Below are 20353 nucleotides of genomic sequence, written 5' to 3' on the forward strand. Positions count from 1 at the left end.
TCCTTATCGCGTGTCGGCCTCTGAGCGCCAAGTCATTGCTGATAACGTGGACGATATGCTTCGCCGGGGCGTCATACAGCCATCAAAGAGTACTTGGGCTTCTCCGGTTGTTTTGGTCACCAAGAAAGATGGTTTCATCCGGTTTTGCGTCGATTACTGTAGGCTAAACAAGATCACGCGCAAAGACGTCTACCTTCTGCCACGAATCGACGACATCTTGGAATGTTTACAGGGAGCCGAGTATTTCTCCTCTTTGGATTTGCGCTCTGGCTGTTAGCAAGTTCCGATGGCTGACGATGACCGCTCGAAAACTGCCTTTATAACCCCTGATGGCTTATACGAGCTCAACGTTATGCCCTTTGGCTTTTTCAATGCCCTGGCTACTTTCGAGCGCCTGATGGACATTGTTCTTCGTGGACTCAAGTGGCAGACCTGTCTTTGTAATCTGGATGACATCGTTGTTTTTTCTACTGTCTTTTCTTCTCACCTTCTCCGCCTAAAGCACGTCCTCACGTGTCTCGCCGACACTGGGCTTCAGTTGAATTTGAGGAAGTGCCGCTTTGCCGCTCGAAAACTCACATTTTAGGCCACGTAGTTTCTAAGGACGGCATTCTTACCGACCCCACTAAACTTCGCGCAGTTGCAGAGTTTCCGAAGCAAGCCTCCCTGAAGCAGCTGCGGAGCTTTATCGGCCTCTGCTCCTACTTTCGACATTTCATCTTGAACTTCGCCTCTATCATCGCTCCTCTGACACAGCTCCTTGCCGGCAGCTCCGACCTTTCAGCCTGGACTCCGGCCTGCGATAAAGCCTTCGACACTTTACGCCGCCTTTTGGTTTCGGCTCCCATTCTACGCCACTTTGATCCGACTGCGCCTACGGAAATTCACACTGACGCCAGCGGTATTGGGCTTGGTGCCGTCCTTGCCCAACATAAGCCTGGTTACAGCAAGTATGTTGTGGCATGCGCCACCTGAACATTGACGAAAGCAGAGTACAATAATTCAGTCACAGAAAGGGAATGTTTGGCCATTATTTGGGCCATCGGAAAATTTTGTATCTATGTGTATGGCCGACCGTTTTATGTTGTGACCGATCACCACGCTTTGTACTGGCTGTCCCCTCTGAAAGACCCATCCGGTCGCCTTGCTCTCTGGGCTCTCCGTCTCCAGGAGTATGACATCCATGTCATTTATCGATCAGGTCTGAAGCATACGGACGCGGATGCTCTTTCCCGCTGATACCTCGTTTGAGCATGTCTGTGCTTACCATTTGTCAACTCTTTGCACTGTCGACATGGTTACCGAGCAGTGGAATGACCCGTGGATCAGTGAACTTTTGCATTTTCTTTCAAATCCTACACCCGGGCATTCATCCAAAGCGCTCGTCCGGCAAGCCCACCACTTTTCCATTTGTGACGGTCTTCTCTATCGCCTCAATTATTTGCTTCATCGACGGAAGTGGCTTCCAGTTCTCCCGCGTCATCTCCGCGCCGACATTTGTGCTGCGTACCGTGGTGACCCACAGTGTGCCCACGGTGGCGTATTGAAAACCTACACGTGTCTACGTCTGTGATTTTATTGGCGTGGAATGTACCACTTTGTACGACATTTTTTGCGCGCTTGCGAATCTTGTCAACGCCGAAAAACTCCACAGAAGTCCCCTGCTTTATTGCAGCCGTTACCCTGCCTTGCTCGTCCGTTTGACCGCGTCGGCATAGATCTCTATGGCCCTCTTCCTACTACTTGCGCTGGAAACCGGTGGATTACCTTGGCGGTAGACCATCTTATTCGCTACACTGAAACATCACCGTTACCCTCTGCATCCGCAAGAGACGTTGCTTTCTTCCTTCTGAACAACTTGATTCTTCGCCACGGGACTCCGAAGGAACTGCTCAGTGACCGCGGACGCGTTTTCTTGTCCGAAGCACTTGAGGCCCTACTGAAACAATGCCGCATCATTCACCACCCCGCAACTTCTTACCACCCACAGACGAATGTCCTGACCGAGCGCTTCAACCGTACTCTGAGTGACATGCTTGCCATGTACGTCAATGAAGCTCATTTCAACTGAGACCAAGTTCTTCCCTTCGTAAATTACGCATACAATACTGCGATACAGACCACCACTGGATTATCTCCCTTCTTTCTTCTTTACGGGCGCGAGCCAACCTGTGCAATAGACGCGCTCTTTCCCTACCGCCCTGATGTCTCTGAATCGACGACACTCTCGGACGCCGCCCAGTACGCAGAAGAATGCCGTCAGCTCGCCCGTTAGCTTACAACGGAATACCAGTGGCAACAAAAACACCACCGCAACACCGGCGAGCCTTCTACATATGCACCTAACTGCCTGGTATGGCTCTGGGTCCCTGCCACAACTACCGGCCTTTCAAAGAAGCTTCTTGCTCGATATCAAGGTCCATACCGAGTCCTCCAACAAACATATCCAGTCAATTACGTAGTTGAGCCTGTTACGCCCTTTGCGGACTTGCGTCGCCGTGGACGCGAAACATTTCATGTGAACCGAATCAAGCCATACTACGATCTGTCTGTTCTGTCGGCTCCTAAGTCGCCAGGATGGCTCCTTCTCTACATGGGGTTTTCCCCCCATGTAGTGCGGTAATCTTCGTCTTCATAGCCACTGCCATGCATCGCATGCTGGTGCGCTCGGGGACGAAGAAGTTGGTCGCTGCATTTGCTGATTCGCCACGCCTGACGCTCCGCTGTGAGTTCCTCCTGAGCGGCTATATCCATCTGAATAAACACCCCCCTACACTATATATATGTATATATATATATATTGTGAGCCCTGCCGGATCATCTTTCATTTGTATATATAATGATCTTCCTCTTGTACATACCATCATCATCGTCCAACGGCGCCGGCTGCGGCACGCGCTTGGGTTTTCTCCATCAGATTTAACGCTGACATAGCATACCTTACCTTGCCTTCACGACCTAAATACGTTGCTTCCTGCCACCTGTGCCAACGTCGCAAGCGGCCGACTTCTTCCCCGGCTGGCCTCCTACAGCCCCTCCCCTGTCCCGCCGCACCATTCGACGTAGTCGGCATCGAATTATATGGTCCCATACCTCTTTCCAAAGGGGTAACCCTTGGATTATAACAGCTGTCGACCACCTCACACGCTATGCTGAGACGGTCCCTGTACCGACTGGTTCCGCTGAAGTGATAGCTAATTTCTTTTTGCGGTCAATTGTATTGCGTCATGGCGCTCCTCGGGTGCTTCTAAGTGACCGCAGGACGGCCTTCTTATTGACAGTCGTATCCGAAGTTCTTCGTGCGTCAACCACCCTCCATAAGACAACCTCAAGCTACCATCCCCAGACTAACGGTCAGACTGAGCGATTTCATCGCACCCTATCGGACCTGATATCCATGTACATCACACCGGATCATCGAAATTGGGATACTGTTCTACCATCCGTCACATTCGCCTCTAATACTGCAGTACAGCGGACTACCGGTTGCTCCCCATTTTTCCTCGTTTTCGGCCGTCCTCTCACTACAATCCTTGACACTCTTCTTCTCTACGCCAGGCTACTCCTCATCATTACCAGCCCAGCTCTTATCCCGTGTGGCCAGATGCCGTCATCTTGCACGCCTCAACACAGAAGCGTGCCAGCAAGACCGCCAGATTCGCTACGATTCGAAGCATTGCGGGGTCTCTTTTCGTCCTGGTGACGAAGTACTGCTCTATACACCACCGCGCACCGCTGGCCTTAGTGATATATTTCAGCACCGCTATCTTGGTTCCTACAAGATCATCAACCAAACTTCCCCAGTAAACTATCAAGTCACACCTGTTGATCCCCCAGCCGACCAACGCCACCGTGGAACTGAAATTGTTCATGTATATCGCTTGAAGCCGTTTGTGCGCCGCTGTACATTGGTTGGTTAGGAGCGGCCAGGCTGACCGCTTCTGACCCTCCGGGCAGATTGTGTGAGCCCTGCACGGATCTTCTTTCATTTGTACATACCATGATCTTCTTCCTCTTGTACATACCATCATCATCGTCCCGCGGCGCCGGCTCCGGCACGCGCTTGAGTTTTCTCCATCAGAATAAATGCTGACATGGCATACTTTGCCTTGCCTTCACGACCTTGCCGTCTGGACCTGGCCTTCTTTCTCAATATATATAATGAGGCCATTAGTCTGGGGATGGTAGGCGGAGGGGGTTCTATGAATAATGTTGCGCTTGGTGAGCAAGGCTTTCACAACGCCACTCACGAAAACGCGTCCTCTGTCGCTGAGCAGCTTTCGAGGTGCGCCGTGGCGAAGAACAAATCGCTGTAAAAAGAAAGAAGCTACTCCTGACGCTGTGGCAGATGGAAGTGTGGAGGTTTGTGCATATCTCGTCAGATGATCAACCGCTACGATAGCAGATCAAAATGTAAACTGCGCGAAAAAACTGGACAATGGGCGAAGGAACACAAACAAGACAACACGGGCGCAGACTTCCAACTGTTTATTGGTGAACGAAAGCACATGCTATATAGATGAGGGAACTCAGGTGCGTAACCCCTGCTATCTTTAACGCGAACTAAGCGCGTAACCACTGCTATCTTTATCTTTAGCAGTGGTTACGCGCCTGAGTTCCCTCATGTATATATCATGTGCTTTCGTTCACCAACAAACAGTTGGAAGTGTGCGCCCGTGAATTGTCTTGTTTGTGTTCCTTCGCCTGTTGTCCCGTTTTTTTCGCGCAGTTTACATTTTTATCTGCTATGAACCAACTCGCCCGCAAAAATATTGTAATACGATAGCCCAGCGGTTGCCGGCTGCAGTTTAGGGAAACGGCCCGTACAAATCAATGCCGATGCAGTCAAAAGGACGTGGTTGGGAGGAAATGGCAGCAACTCTCCAGCAGAACGTTCAGGAGATGGCTTGCGACGTTGGTAGGTGAGGCATGAACGAACGTACTTGAGTACGAAGGTGTACATGCCTCGCAAGTACTAACGCAGCTGGAGAGCAGTGTGACGGGATGGGGGGTCAGCGTGGAAATAGTCACATATTTGGGAACGTAACTGCCGGGGAATAACTAGCAACCACTTGCGGCCATCTGCGCAGTAGTTGCGGCGGTAGAGGAGGTTATCACGAATGGCGAAGTGGGAAGCATGGCGGCGGAGAGCATGCGATGGAGAAGCAGCTGTAGGATTGGTGATAAAATCGAGGGGAGAATTTATGCAAGGATCTTGCCGCTGTGCTGACGGCATGTCATTGATGTGAAGCGATTGCGATGAGGCAGCGTAATGTAAGGGGGCAGCGAGAAAGTGCATCGGCGTCGTGATGCTTTCGGCCAAAACGGTAAACAACGCGGATATCATATTTCTGAAGGCGAAGAGCCCATCTTGCCAGTCTGCCGGTCGGGTTATTCAGTGAGGAAAGCCAGCAAAGTGCATGGTGGCTCGTCACTACCTCAAAAGGGCGGCCATAGAGGTAAGGACGGAATTTAGTAAGAGCCCAAATAATCGCTAAGCACTATTTTTCAGTAACAGAATAATTGGATTCAGCCTTCCTGAGTGTGCGGCTAGCATAGACGATAACGTATTCAGTACAACCTCACTTGCGCTGAACGAGCACTGCGCCGAGACCAACACCACTGGCGTCCGTGTGGACCTCGATAGCCGCTGTGGGGTCGAAGTGACGTAGGACAGACCGTGCCGTGAGGATGCAGTGTAAAGCATTGAAGATATGGTCGCACGTTGGCGACCACGACGATAGGTCGGAACTGCCGAACAGAAGTTCTGTCAAGGGGTAAGCAATGGAAGCAAAATTTCTAATAAAGCGGCGAAAGTAATAGCACAGCCCGAGGAAGCTACGTAGATCATTTATGGAAGTCGGTTTACGAAAGGCTGCTACGGCCCGAAATTCGGCAGGGTCTAGAAGTAGACCTTCTTTGGAGACAACTTTGCCGAGGATGGTGAGCGGGTGGGCGGCAAAAGGATATTTTTTAAATTCAGAGGCAGTCCGGCATCAGATAGGCAGGTCAAAACGTGCTTCAGGCGGTAGAGGTGTGTGTCAAAGTCAGAAAATACGACAATGTCGTCGAGGTAGCAGAGGCATGTCTTCTACTTTAGGCCATGCAAAATGGTGTCCATCATGCGCCCAAATGTTGCCGGAGCATTACAAAGGCCAGACGGCATGACTGTAAATTCGTACAAGCCTTCGGGCGTTACAAAGGCAGTTTTGGGGAAATCAGCCGCTTCCAGGGGAACTTACCAGTAACCAGAAAGTAAACCTATGGAAGAGGGCACGGAGAGCTTGCAACGGCCAATCAAAACAAATTAATCTGGAAACAACGCCTTTCGAAGGCATTTATACGAAGTCAAAGAAAAAAATTATTTTCCTATATGACGTACTACTTATAATACAACATAATTATGCATTCTTAAGAACAGTTTTTTTTCCATGACCATTTACTGATTGAACTGCCGCTACGCGCATTACGATTGAATGCAAAACCGAAATAACATATTAGCGGACGCTCCCTAGATAGGGGGTGCGTTGAACTCAGGTAATGATGCTAATCTCTGTTATCATCATCATCAGCCTGACTATACCCACTGCAGGGCGAAGAACTCTCCCATATTTCTCCAATTACCCGGTTCTGTGCTGGCTGCATCCACTTGACCCCCGCGAACTTCTTAACCTCATCCGACCAGATAGATCAGATATAATTGGCAGAGATATCAAAACTAATCAATAAGCGCAAGGTGTCAGATATAAAGAAGTATCGCATGGAGAAAATTGGGCATAGGCAAAAACCAGATGCGATAAAGGACAAGACGGGCAACGTCATCACGAATATGGACGAGATAGTCAAAGCAGCTGAGAAGTTCTGTACAGATCTCTACAGTAGTCAAAGTAGTCTGGGCCGTAACGAGATTGCCGGTAGGAAAAAACAGTCAGGCATTCAACCAGTGGCGAAGCAAGAGGCCAAGAAAGCATTATAAATTATGAAAAGGAGGAAATCAACTAAAAACGATCAGATAACTACAGATTTGTTGAAGGACAAGAAGAGATATCGTGGTAGAGAAACTGGACACCCTGTATATGCAGTGCCTGGTGTCATCGTCGGTACCGGAACCATGGAAGAATGCCAACATTATCCTCATTCATAAGAAAGGGGACGCTAAGGACCTTAAACATTACAGACCAATCAGCTTACTGTCTGTTATGTATAAGGTATTTACTAAGGTAATCACTAATAGAATCAGGACAACTTTATACTGCAACCAAGCAAAGGATCAACTAGGTGTTCGGAAACGGCACTCTACTATCGATCATATCCATACCATCAACCAGGTGATAGAAAAATGCTCGGAATATAACCAGCCCTTATACATAGCAGTCATTGATTACGAAAAAGAATTTCACTCAGTAGAAACCTTGGCGGTGATGCAGGAATTGCGAAATCAGGGGGTAGACGAGCCGCACGTGAAAGTGCTGGAAAATATATATATATAGTGGCTGCACAGCAACCATAGTTCTGTAAAAAGAAAATAACAAATTTCCCATAAAGAAAGGTGTTAGGCTAAGAGGCACGATCTCCCCAGTACTATTCACAGCTTGCTTAGATGAAGTATTCAGAGACTTGGAATGGGAGCATTTAGAAATAAGGGTAGATGGAGAATACCTCAGTAATCTGCGATTTCCTGATGACATTGCCTTGCTAAGTAACTCGGGGGAGGAACTGCAAAAAATGATTTATGACCTAGACAGAATAAGTAGAAAGGTAGGCTTGGAAATCAATATGCAGAAGACTAAGGTAATGTTCAACAGCCTCGGGAAGGAACAGAAGTTTGTATTAGGTAGCGAAGAACTAGACGTCGTAGGTGAATAAGTCTAATTAGCAAATGTAGTAACCGCATACCCGGACCATGAAAAGGAAATAACAAGAAGAATAAGATTGGGATGGAGCGCATTTGGCAAGCACTCGCAGATTATGACTACCAGCTTACCGGTATCGCTGAAGAGGAAAGTATACGACAGTTGCATCTTACCTGTACTCACCTATGGGGCTGAAATGTGGAGGCTAAGCAACAGGGTTGTACTTAAGTTGAGGACAACGCAGAGGGCTATGGGACGAAAATTGGTAGGGGTAACATTAGGAGATAGAAAGCGTGCAGATGGGGTCAGGGAAATAACTCAAGTTACTGACTTTATAGTGGAAATCAAGAAGAAGATATGGGCATGGGCAGGACATGTAGTGCGATGAGAGGAAAACCGATGGTCGCTTAGGCTAACAAAGTTGATTCCAAGGGAAATAATGCGTAGCTAATCACTTACGTTCCTGCATATCTGTTGCTGTAGACGTAGCAGCAGAAAAGGACGATTTAAGAAATTGGAACTGAACAAAATAAAAATTTTGTTATAATTATTTTCCTAATTTACTTGTCATCCACGTGGGTGTTGCTGTTATTTGACATCCACCGGGTCATTACAATGACCTGTAGGAACAAAAGTTTTGTTTCCCGCCCTAAACGTGCGCTCATAACGCACAACATATAGGTTGTTTTTTTTTGCACTTCATCTATGTTGAATATGATCACTGCAGTCATGTTTGAAATCGTGGGATAAGAATTACTAATTCCCGAATTGAGCGTGTCAAATACAGACTTGCAAGACTGTAGTGTGTACAAGTACATAGGTATGTAAGTAGTAATAACTTTACTAAAGGACCATCAACCGAGTATTTAAAGCATCGTGACTTTGTAAGCAAGGATCCCTTTAAATATTTTTCTGCGGCCTTGCAATCGGGTAGATGTAAGGTGCACCATTATGTTTAGTGCCAGAGACAAGCAGGTGGTGTGGAGTAAGAAATTTTCTAAAGTTTGTAATGCAGTCTTTGAGTCTGTGAATATACATCAATTTTAGGTGGTTGCCACCCAAAGGGAAAGACACCCAGGGAATGACGTTAGTATTTTTTTAATTTCGTGAATTTAGAAAAAATATCCGAAAAAAATTCACTCAAAGGATTCGAACAGTTGTTTCTGTGCTGAGATAGGTAGTGTTAATTCATTACAACACAGAGGCTATTCTTTTATTAATTGCCAGCTGGAACGTTTGGCTTCACTTCGGCTAGCACAACCTTAAAATCTCAGTGATCCCAAAAAACCAAGTACAGCCTTCCATTCAGGCGAATCTGGAAGCGCTCGATACACTTCTCGAAGACAGACAACACTTTTAATGGAGTGTTCGCGTAAGTGCTGACAATTGACTAGACATGTTTAAACCGCATCTTCGTTTTCTAGCACCATAATGAAGTTGCGTGGCATATCATCCGATACATCTACCGGGAAAGAAACGTATGTCATTTAAGTCTAGAGGGAGTCGTTTCTTTTTTGTCCACTATAATACATCCCAGAAAAGTATTGGGTCTCAGCGGTGCAGGAATCCGTGCTATATTGTATCGGCTTCTTGCAAATAAAAAGCTCTTCGTCCATGGTACGAATATACCCCTTTCAAGATGAAAGATAGTAATGGGGAGTGTACCTGTGTAGAGTTTGAAGAATTTTTTAACAGGTGGTAATAGCGGCATTTTCTTTACTCGCTTAAGCCCATCCTCTCCTGGACCTGCACGAGGTGGTAAACGTAACACTGCCAAGAGAAGCATTCTGTCAATGAGAAAAAATCTTGATACCGCTCAACGGAACCGACGGTAATGACGGGCTTTATATGCTCTCTTATTATTTTAGACAATATTTCCGCTATTTGTCGCCAGTTGACGCTGCTCAGAGGACCGTACAGTTGAGATATCGGAATCACGCGTCGCAGCCACTTGAGTAGCCGTTTTCCTCCGGAATTAGAGAGACCAGTGTGGATGTCCTTTGCTCTTAAGTGTTCTTGAGGTCATGTCATTATATGCTGGTTGGCACGGCAGGCAGCGTAAAAAACAGAGCGTCTTAATAAGGATCGCGATAATACAAGATCGCTGCTTTCATACCGTGCTTCCAATGACCAAAGAACATTCAAAGCTGAATCCACTGTTCCCAAGTCTAATGATGTCTGTACTTTAAGCAGTCGGTAACAATACGTAAACGCATCTGGTGCAATAAAAATTCCAATTGCACATGGTCGTTTCCTGCCCAATACCCACACAATGCGATCGCTATCCCTTTTGAGTGACTGGCGGGTGAATGCGTAGGACACACAAATAACATACTTGTGCCAATTGTTGCGAGATACCAATGATCAATCTATCACTATCTATTAGTCACCCTGCTTGTGCAAAACATCTCACGATGGAACAATGTTTATGACGTGTGGAAAAATAACACTCCAAACATAACGCACATATTATTTTAAAATGTATAAATATTCAAAAAAGACAGGCAGGTTTATCAATCATGGTGGGACGTACAGGCGTTGCATTTTTACACGCATAGTAATCTGTGCTTCGGGTACGAAAGCTCATACATTCCAGTTTTCAAGGTACCGACTTTCCAAAGGCCTATAGATATTTCAGCTCAAAGCAATTGTACAGTCACCTACTTTAATTATAACTTACCAACTAAAGGGCTTACAGTAAGTGTAGCGTTCGCATCCATGCCGGTTCCTGCTGCTATTGTAGCGGCCTTATAATCATAGTTCCTGAAAAATGACATTTTAAGTTATCACGAAAGGGAGCTTTCTTAGGAGCCTATTATTAGACTATAAGTGCACTCTCTATCCACTTTGTTCAGGAGTGTTTATATTGATTCACCATAATAGAACACAGCATAAGAAAGGGGCTAAAGCTAGAAGGATCTTCAAGCTCTGCTTCCAAACTGGACAGGAATTTCTCGAAATCCGGTCGTCGGATCTTCTAATAATCTAATATCTTAGTTGAGGTCTTGTGGAATGTAAGTCGATTTACTTATCTCGCTTTTCAGTGAAAAAAAAACGGACATTTACACTTATCCGAGGTACATACGTCGTCATCTTGAATCCCTGTTGGAAAGGAACCTGCGACTATCCTAATTCGAAATGCTAAATGAGAAACAAAATGACATGACTCTAACCTTTATGCTGCACAAAGAAGAGTGCTGTCGAATATTTGATAGACAATCTAGTGCTTAAATTCAAGGTACCCTTTTATTTATTTCTGCTAAGACCACGGCGATAGCTTTTTGTCTGCAGAGGCGGTGCACAAAAAACAACTTTGAAAATTCCTATTTCCTTCAACGTAAGCCTTATCAAGCATGTCAAAGAAAAAGTCCAAAACGATAAGAACTTATATTACGCCAAGTTGTAGAGCTCGTTTGCCTGAAAATCTGTCGCCATCGCCGTCGCTGTAGCGGAACTTTAGACGTCTACACATAAAAACTGACACGAACCATACATTGTGCAGTGTTCAGGTTGCTGTAAAATAATTTCATTTATTGTTTAACATTACTTTTTTTGTCTTTATGGAGACTAATATGCAATAGAAATTTAAAATGACGGCATTTGTACCTCTGACAAATTTTATATGTATAACAAAAAGTGAACTACTGCGGATGTGATTTCAAAAGGACAATGTAAAAAGCACATAAAATTGTTCGCGAAATTAAAATACGATGATAAGGTGCTTGGCGTTTGCTTTTATTATAAGAAATCATTTAATGTTGGGTGGATGACGAATTTGAAAAGATACTAAAGAACGGAGATTTGTGAAGCCGTGACATATTTTAGGATTATTGGTAGCAGCTCAAAGGTCGTTTGTACGGGCACATAACCAAGTTTAAACTAAATTTTGTTTAGTCTGAATAAAACGAAGCTTTCATGCGCTCATAAGCTCCTAAATTTAAGTAGTTGAGATGCCATTACACACCGGTATTGTTTTTGTTATAAAACCTGAGCAAAGTTCATACAGTTATTCCTATATAGCAAAAGACGGCAACCAGGTGAGAAAACAGAGAAAGCGCCGAATTTCATAGATGGAGTTAAGGACGGACCGGTGGTGTGCTGTGTTGTTTATATGGACCATAAGCAACTGAGGCTAGCATACGGCAAATAAAACATTAGGTGTATGTTGCATTTATATGTTGTGTATGTAATATATGTTTGTTTTTAATTGCTTCTCTTAAAATCCTAAATATGCCGTACACAACAATAAGTGCATTTCAATTAAAATCAAGGCTTTGTGAAGAGGAAATATTCCTTGTAAGATAGCGCAACATATTTACATTTTAGCTTTAAGGTTCCCTGCGTGGCCGCAAAATATGGCTGAATGTTAGTTCATGTCTGCACGCATCACATAAGAGCACATCCTGTATCATTATGAAGGTATTCATTGCATATATGTTTCCCTGGCGGGGTGGCTCAGTGGTTACGGTGCTCGAATACTGTGCCCAAGAATGCGGGGTCGAATCCCGGCCTCGGCTGCCGCTTTTCGGTGGAGAGGAAAAGCAAGTTGCACGTGTGTTGTGCGCTGTCAGTTCACGGTAAAGAGCCCCAGATGGTCGACATTTTCGGAGTCCTCCACTACGGAGTCTCTCATAGCCTGAGTCGCTTTGGGACGTAAAACCCAATAAACCAAACAAACAATCAACCAACGAACCAACATATATATTTCCTATTCGGTGATGGCATAAAGTCACTTCTTTGCAACATTCCTGATGGTTGCTCGACCTCCACGCTTCTACCGTAGACTTTAGAATTGCAGTTTATTTTTACATGAGTGTTCCAAGTTCACTGCCAATATGCGACAATTTACATTTACCAGCTTAGTGCAAATTAAGATTGTATCAAGTTGAATTACAGACTTTTATTGCTATTTTAATGTTTATTATTTTCTTTTCTTGAGCCCAACCTGCGAATATGTATTTTCTGTCGTTACATTTGCATCAAACTTCACTAGGGACTCACTAGATATACTCTTCGTCCTGCATCTGTAAGTGTTATATTGTGTATGATGTCCTGAAGTCTCGGTGTAACAGCATTTTTTGAGTGACGTGCTATTACTGTACTCAAAACTGTGTATAAATAATGCTGCTTCTGATGCCCTTTATTTTTTTTCTTTTGTCAACAAGCATAGCGTTGCATTCAGTGTTGCGTTCAGCCGCTAGATCGAATCACACTGCGTAGACTTATCAGTTCCTCATATTATTCTCGCACTACTTCACTTTCAACACAAACAGCTGTTTTGAACCGTTCGTGTAAATGTCCATGAAGCGGCTACGCCTTTATTTCCACTAAAACGATCCTTGAATATTATTGTATCATAACATTACACAAATAGCAAACTGGCACCGAGGAATGTCAGAAGGCTGTCAGGAATCACAATACGGAGCATAGGCTCACTTCTTCGCCACCCTTCTTAATCATCCATGTCGCTCTTCATAGCCTTCTGTATAATGCATGTGTCATTGCCCCCCTTATATGCAGCCTCTCATCGATGCAGCCGACTTGGAGCAGGCTGATAAGCTGACACAGTGTGCTAGGACGGGAAGACCACAACGCAGAACTGGGCACCATCAGTGGCAAGATCAGGCGGGAGGGGGGGCGTGGTCGTGGTAGGGCTTCATTCGAACGCCGTTCAATGACCTTGCATCATCTACGACCTGAGGGTTCTTGGGTTGAGGATTCAACTTCGTAAGTGACGTCGTTTACACTGCGAATGACAAGTACCGGTGCAGTAATTTTTTTGACAGTCTGTCGGACTAACGAACGTCCAAGTCCAGACATGTCTCCACGCTCGAAGGCAACGAAGCGCCGTCACTGGTTGTAACGGTCAGCGTATATTGGTGTCGTAGGGGTATACGCTATCTTGCTAGTTGCCGCGCTTTCCGCCAGCTGTACAAAACTACTGGCGTCCACACAAACTCCCTTTCGAAGTCGGGATATACGGGCAGCTTAGTATCTAGGGCAGTCGTCACTCGACGGCTGAAGAAAAGCTCAAATGGGGTAGCCATGTCATTTATTGAAGTGCTGTATTGTATGCGGACGTGTTGTACGGGGGAATTTCATCCCAGGCCTTATGCTCTACAACCACGTGCATGGACAGCCTGTCGGCCAGAGTTCTGTTTAGCCATTCCACCAAGTCATTTGTCTGAGGGCGGTACGCCGCGGCCCGTCTACGGCTAGCGTGTGTAAGATTCAGACAGCAATATGCGGGCCGAAAGGCTGCCCCACGATTGGTAATACTAATTGCCGCAGCACTATGACGCAATGCGATAGTGCGGACAAAAACTCTGCTACTTTGGTGGCAGTACCATTTGCGAGCGAGGCGGTCTGAGCGTACCCAGTCATGTAGTCCACCGCGACAAAAATGCAGTTTTCCATTAGATGACTTCGGGGAATTGACAAAAAATACCCATTCTCAGTTGATCGAAAGTACCTATCGAAAGTACAGGCCGCCATTGGAAACTGACCCTGGCAACGTTTAATGCTAGAACCCTAGCTAGTGAAGCTAGTTTAGCAGTGCTGTTAGAGGAACTAGAGGGCATGAAATGGGATGTCATAGGGCTTAGTGAGGTTAGGGGGCCGAATGAAGCATATACTGTACTGAAGGATGGGCATCTACTGTGTTATCGAGGGTTACCAGAGAGGCGACAACTAGGAGTAGGATTCCTTGTCAATAAGTATATAGCGTGTAATATAGATGAATTCTATAGTATTAATGAGAGGGTTGCAGGCATCGTAATTAGGATTAATAAGCTGTATAAACTGAAGGTTGTACAGGGCTATGCACCTACATGTAGTTATGATGACCAGGCAGTTGAAAGCTTCTATGATGATGTAGAATCGGCAATGCGAAAAGTAAAGACGCAGTGTACTGTACTAATGGGCGACTTCAATGCCAAGGTAGGGAAAAAACAGGCAGGAGACAAGGCAGTAGGTGACTATGGCATTGGCTCTAGGAATAGCAGGGGGGAGTTACTAGTTGAGTTTGCAGAGCGCGATAACTTACGAATCATGAATACCTTCTTCAGCAAACGGAAGAACCTTAAATGGACATGGAAAAGTCCTAACGGAGAAACTAAAAATGAAATCGACTTCATAATGTGTTCAACCCCCGCCATTGTGCAGGATGTAGAGGTAATCGGGAAAGTTCGATGTAGTGACCACAGGATGGTGAGGTCCCGAATTAGCCTACATCTGAAGAAGGAACGCAATAGATTAGTAAGAAAGAAAGCCATCAACGAATTAGCTGTGAGGGGGAGGGCAGAAGAGTTCAGGATCTCGCTACAGAATAGGTATTCAGCTCTAACTGAGGATGGCGACATTACCCTAGAGGCAAGGAACAATAATTTCGGAGATATCATTACTGAGTGCGCGGTAGAAGTAGGCAGTAGGATAGTTAGAGAGGATAACGGTAAGCTGTCTAAGGAGACGAAAGATTTGATTAAGAAACGGCAGAGTATGAAAGCTTCCAATCCAACAGACCAGATTGAATTGGCCGAGATATCAAAGCTAATCAATAAGCGCAAGGTGGCCGATATAAGGAAGTATAACATGGAGAAAATTGAGCATGCTGTAAAGAACGGGGGAAGCCTTAAAGCGGTAAAGAAGAAATTGGGCATAGGCAAAAACCAGATGTATGCGATAAGGGACAAGGCGGGCAACGTCATCACTAATATGGACAAGATAGTCAAAGTAGCCGAGGAGTTCTATACAGATCTCTACAGTAGCCAAAGTAGTCAGGACCGTAATGAGATTGGCGGTAGGGAAATACAGTCAGACGTTCCACCAGTGACGAAGGACGAGGTCAAGACAGCACTAGAAACTATGAAAAGGGGGAAATCAGCTGGAGAGGATCAAATAAGTACAGATTTGCTGGAGGACGGAGGGGATATCGTGCTAGAAAAACTGGCCACCCTGTATACGCAGTGCCTGGTGTCATCGACGGTACCGGAAGCATGGAAGAATGCAAACATCATCGTCATTCACAAAAAAGGGGACTCTAAGGATCTTAAAAATTACAGACCACTCAGCTTACTGTCTGTTACGTATAAGGTATTTACTAAGGTAATCGCTAATAGAATCAGGACTACCTTAGACTGCAATCAAGCAAAGGATCAAGCAGGGTTTCGGAAACGGTACTCTACTATCGATCATATCCATACCATCAATCAGGTGATAGAAAAATGCTCGGAATATAACCAGCCCTTATACATAGCATTCATTGATTACGAAAAAGCATTTGACTCAGTTGAAACCTCGGCGGTGATGCAGGCATTGCGAAATCAGGGGGTAGACGAGCCGTACGTGAAAGTGCTGGAAGATATATATAGTGGCTGCACAGCAACCATAGTTCTACATAAAGAAAGCAACAAAATTCCCATAAAGAAAGGTGTTAGGCAAGGAGACACAATCTCCCCAGTACTATTCACAGCTTGTTTAGAGGAAGTATTCAGAGACTTGGAATGGGAGCAGTTAGGGATAAGGGTAGATGGAGAATACCTCAGTAATCTGCGATTTGCTGATGACATTGCCTTGCTAAGCAACTCGGGGGATGAACTGCAAATAATGATTGATGACCTAGACAGAAAAAGTAGAAAGGTAGGCTTGAAAATCAATATGCAGAAGACTAAGGTAATGTTCAACAGCCTCGGGAAGGAACAGCAGTTTACATTAGGTAGCGAAATACTGGAAGTAGTAGGCGAATATGTCTACTTAGGACAGGTAGTAACCGCAGATCCGGACCATGAAAAGGAAATAACAAGAAGAATAAGATTGGGATGGAGCGCATTTGGCAAGCACTCGCAGATTATGACTACCAGCTTACCGGTATCGCTCAAGAGGAAAGTATACAACAGTTGCATCTTGCCTGTACTCACCTATGGGGCTGAAACGTGGAGGCTAACCAAGAGAGTTCTACTTAAGTTGAGGACAACCCAGAGGGCTATGGAACGAAAAATGGTAGGGGTAACATTAAGAGATAGAAAGCGTGCAGAGTGGGTCAGAGAAATAACTCAAGTTAACGACATTCTAGTGGAAATTAAGAAGAAGAAATGGACATGGGCAGGACATGTAGTGCGAAGAGAGGATAACCGATGGTCACTGAGGGTAACAAACTGGATTCCAAGTGAAGGAAAGCGTAGCAGGGGGCGGCAGAAAGTTAGGTGGGCGGATGAGATTAAGAAGTTCGCAGGGGTGAAGTGGATGCAGCTAGCACAGAACCGGGTTAAGTGGAGAATTATGGGAGAGGCCTTCGCCCTGCGGTGGGTATAATCAGGCTGATGATGATGATGATGATGACCTATCGGGAGCGATGGGTTGAAGACATCCGGCTGGTTTCACGACTTGAGACTTCCGGCGTTGACAGTCACGACACGTGTTAACGTACGTTCATACTGAGGATAATCATTTCGGCCAAAAGCACCTTTCCCTAATTCGTGCGAGCATACGACGAGCTGCAAAGTAGCCAGCGGTTTGTCGTTACGACCGCTCAAGATATCAGGCAGTATGCGCGTAAGTTCTATTGGTAGGAATGTCTAATTTCATCTTTCAATGTTGCGCTTCTGGAGAATGGCACTTCATAAAAAGTATGACAGCAAGATATGACGAAAAACAAGCGGTAGCCGACCACTACGGCCTTAAGGTATTCGATCAGCGGAACCTGATACAGATCCTCCAGTTGAAGATCAGCCATATAGAATTGAGCAATGACCCCGGGAAATCGCTGCCGACTTTCAGTGGAGCGGAGGCCACGGACGCGCGTGAAAAGCAGTGCACATCTTGGTGTTTATGTACCGCCTTGTAAACAGCAGTGACGTCATACTCCTGCAGAAGGATGCTACATCAAATCACATGGCCAGACGGGTCTTTAAGGCGTGCCAGCCAGCCCACATAATGATGATCGCTGACAATAAGAAAAGGTCGTCTTGACAGATACGGTCGAAACTTGCTTATAACCCATATTACCGCAACACACTCCTTCTCCGTCGTCGAATAGTTCACCTCCCATCGCAGCAGTATTCTGCTCGCGAAAGCGATAACTCGTTCTACTTTGTCTTTCACTGGATAAGTGACGCCCCAAAGGCCAACGTTAATGACATCAGCATGTACAATCTGTGTCAAAAATATTTACGGCCCAAGGAGTTCGCTTGTCAGCCTTGTAATGAGGCTCATTAAATCAGTACTGGCATATACAAGTGAGCTTGAGTAGAATAGGACAAGATTTGTCATCTGCGAGATTTTGAATTCTGCAAACGCAAAACGAGCTTCATTACGGGGCTTAGAAGCGATACCCTTGGGCCGTATATTTTTTACAAAGGCTGTATGTCCGTTGCAGCACATTCGTCGAAATGGTCGGGTATTGGGGGACTGTATATGTAACTTTGGATTGGTTCTCCGGGAAGGTTTGTGCTTGGTCGCCTCCCCACAGCAAGAGTATGCATTTTGTGGTTGATAATGTCAGCGGTTCGGCTGTCTTGGAAAAAGCTTGGGCGAAGCGTTGGTAGCAGGAGTAAGGCCGAGAAATCGCCGAATACCTTTTAGTCGGTGGGGCGTAGAAAGCTTGAGTCTGCGGTTGTTTTGCCGAGTAAAGAAGAAAGCCTTACGCGCTGACATTGTCGAGAAAGCGAAGTTCCTTGAAACTGACATGTTATTTCTCAGACTTGATCGTTAGTTGTGCGAATTTGAGTGCTTGAAGCCCAATGCGCAACCTCTTCATATATTGCTCGAAAGTACGCGAGAAAATAGCATTATCTAAGTACACCAAGCACGGATACCACTTCAGACCTGATAAAACAGTGTCGATCATACACTGGAACCTGGCTGGCGCAGAGCAAAGACGAAATCGAAGCACTCATGTAGGCCGTCGGACGAGACGAATGATATTCTCTCGGTTTCTCTGATTCCCCTGTATCTGCAAGTATTCACTTTTAGGGTGTGGTGGGTAGTACCTAGCATCGCTTGGTCGGCAGAAAGAATCTCCTGGGGAGTGAATAATCGTCCTTTTTGGCCACGTTATTTAGTTTCTCATAATTTACACAGAATTGCAAGGTGCCATTTTTCATTTTGACAAGAACCACTGGCGACGGCCAATGTTTCAAGGCTGGATCAAATCGACTCAAGCATTTCATCTATTTGCGCTTTAATGGCATTACTTTTTCTAGGCGAAACCTGACATGAGAGTTGGCATACAGGCACCGTGGCCTCATTCGTGATGGTGTAAGACTTCGGAACGGAGTTCACCAACATTTGCCCGTATAAAAGAAATTTGCGAAATGTGTCAGAAGAGCTGAGAGCAAATTACTCTGATCGGGCGTCTATTACGTGCTGATGTTAACAGTTTGAAGTACAGGGCAAGGTGTGGCCTCTTCTTGATTACTGGCTCCGGCGGCGCATAAATGAGGCAAAGCTGTAACATTGTGAAGGAACCAAGAGCCATGCCCTTGGCTAGGTGCCGCATCGCATCTCCTTAGTGAAATTCGTCAGAAGGCTAGCAGCACAACAGTTATGGAGTTGGCCGAGTCCTCGAATGACGGCTGTCTCCTTCGGGAGCACCAGTGGAACGCGCTCATGCGCGATGCCCTCGTAGTCATGAAATAATTCATGCCTTAGAAGAACCAGCACAGTCTAGTGTGCTGGTTCTTCTACGGCATGAATTATTTCACGTCATCGTCCACTAGACACAAAACGGTAAGTCACGGATCTGTTTTCATTGCGCGCCACGGCCCGCTTCGTCGATAAAGTCACCCGCAATTCTTTCAAATCAACGACACCATCCCTTCTATCAAGGAAGTCTACGCCCAGGATCAAGTCCTTCAAACACTCGGGAGGTGTCACGAATTAACCAACATACACAAAACCACGGATGCTGATCAGCCCTGTTGACTTACCTGTTGGAGTAATCAAGGGAATATCTGCCGTGCGAATGCTTCGGCCACACCAGTGCATCAAACATTCAATTCTCGAGAGAGGCCATCGCTCAGTACTCAGTATTAGGCATCGGTGTCGAGTAAGGCAGTGACATCGACTCCATCAACCGTGACATCAAATCAGATGTACCACGACGGATTACACTAATTGCTTATACGAAGCGAAATGTCGTCGTATCGGTTGGAGATAGCACATCGGATGCGCTCACTACTTTCCCCAGCGAAATCTCATCAAATCGGCGTGACGATGACGGCGGATCTTCGCATTTCACGGCATATCATTTTCCAAGCGAGGACTGGGAGAGGCGCCGGGATAGCTGGGACAGTAGATCGGTGGGGATGGAAACGGACGCTCTGTGTAGCCAGACGTGATAGGTTGCTGTCGCGCAGGAAGGTGGCTTGCGATTTCAAGATCCCGTTCTCTATTCTGAGGGTAGGGGTCGTCAAAGCAAAACTTCTTCATGCCGACGCTGCGGTAAGGGCATGCCCTGTACGGGTGACCCGCTTCACCATAAAGATAGAAGGGCCGTCAACCTG

The 20353-nt window shown here is 45.9% G+C and overlaps 1 long non-coding RNA gene across 1 annotated transcript in view; it reads right to left on the bottom strand.

Moving 5' to 3' along the window:
- Nucleotides 1-20353, bottom strand: part of LOC146170822 (uncharacterized) — a 111742-nt gene that overhangs the window by 48333 nt on the left and 43056 nt on the right. Inside the window, exon 4 of the long non-coding RNA XR_014703103.1 lies at nt 10534-10616. This is a non-coding gene — a long non-coding RNA (uncharacterized LOC146170822). The remainder of the gene's footprint in view (nt 1-10533; nt 10617-20353) is intronic.

The sequence above is a fragment of the Amblyomma maculatum genome, unplaced genomic scaffold (genome assembly GCF_055883805.1).
Source record: "Amblyomma maculatum isolate TAMU_Amacu unplaced genomic scaffold, ASM5588380v1 scaffold_39, whole genome shotgun sequence".
NCBI classification, from domain to species: Eukaryota; Metazoa; Arthropoda; class Arachnida; order Ixodida; family Ixodidae; genus Amblyomma; species Amblyomma maculatum.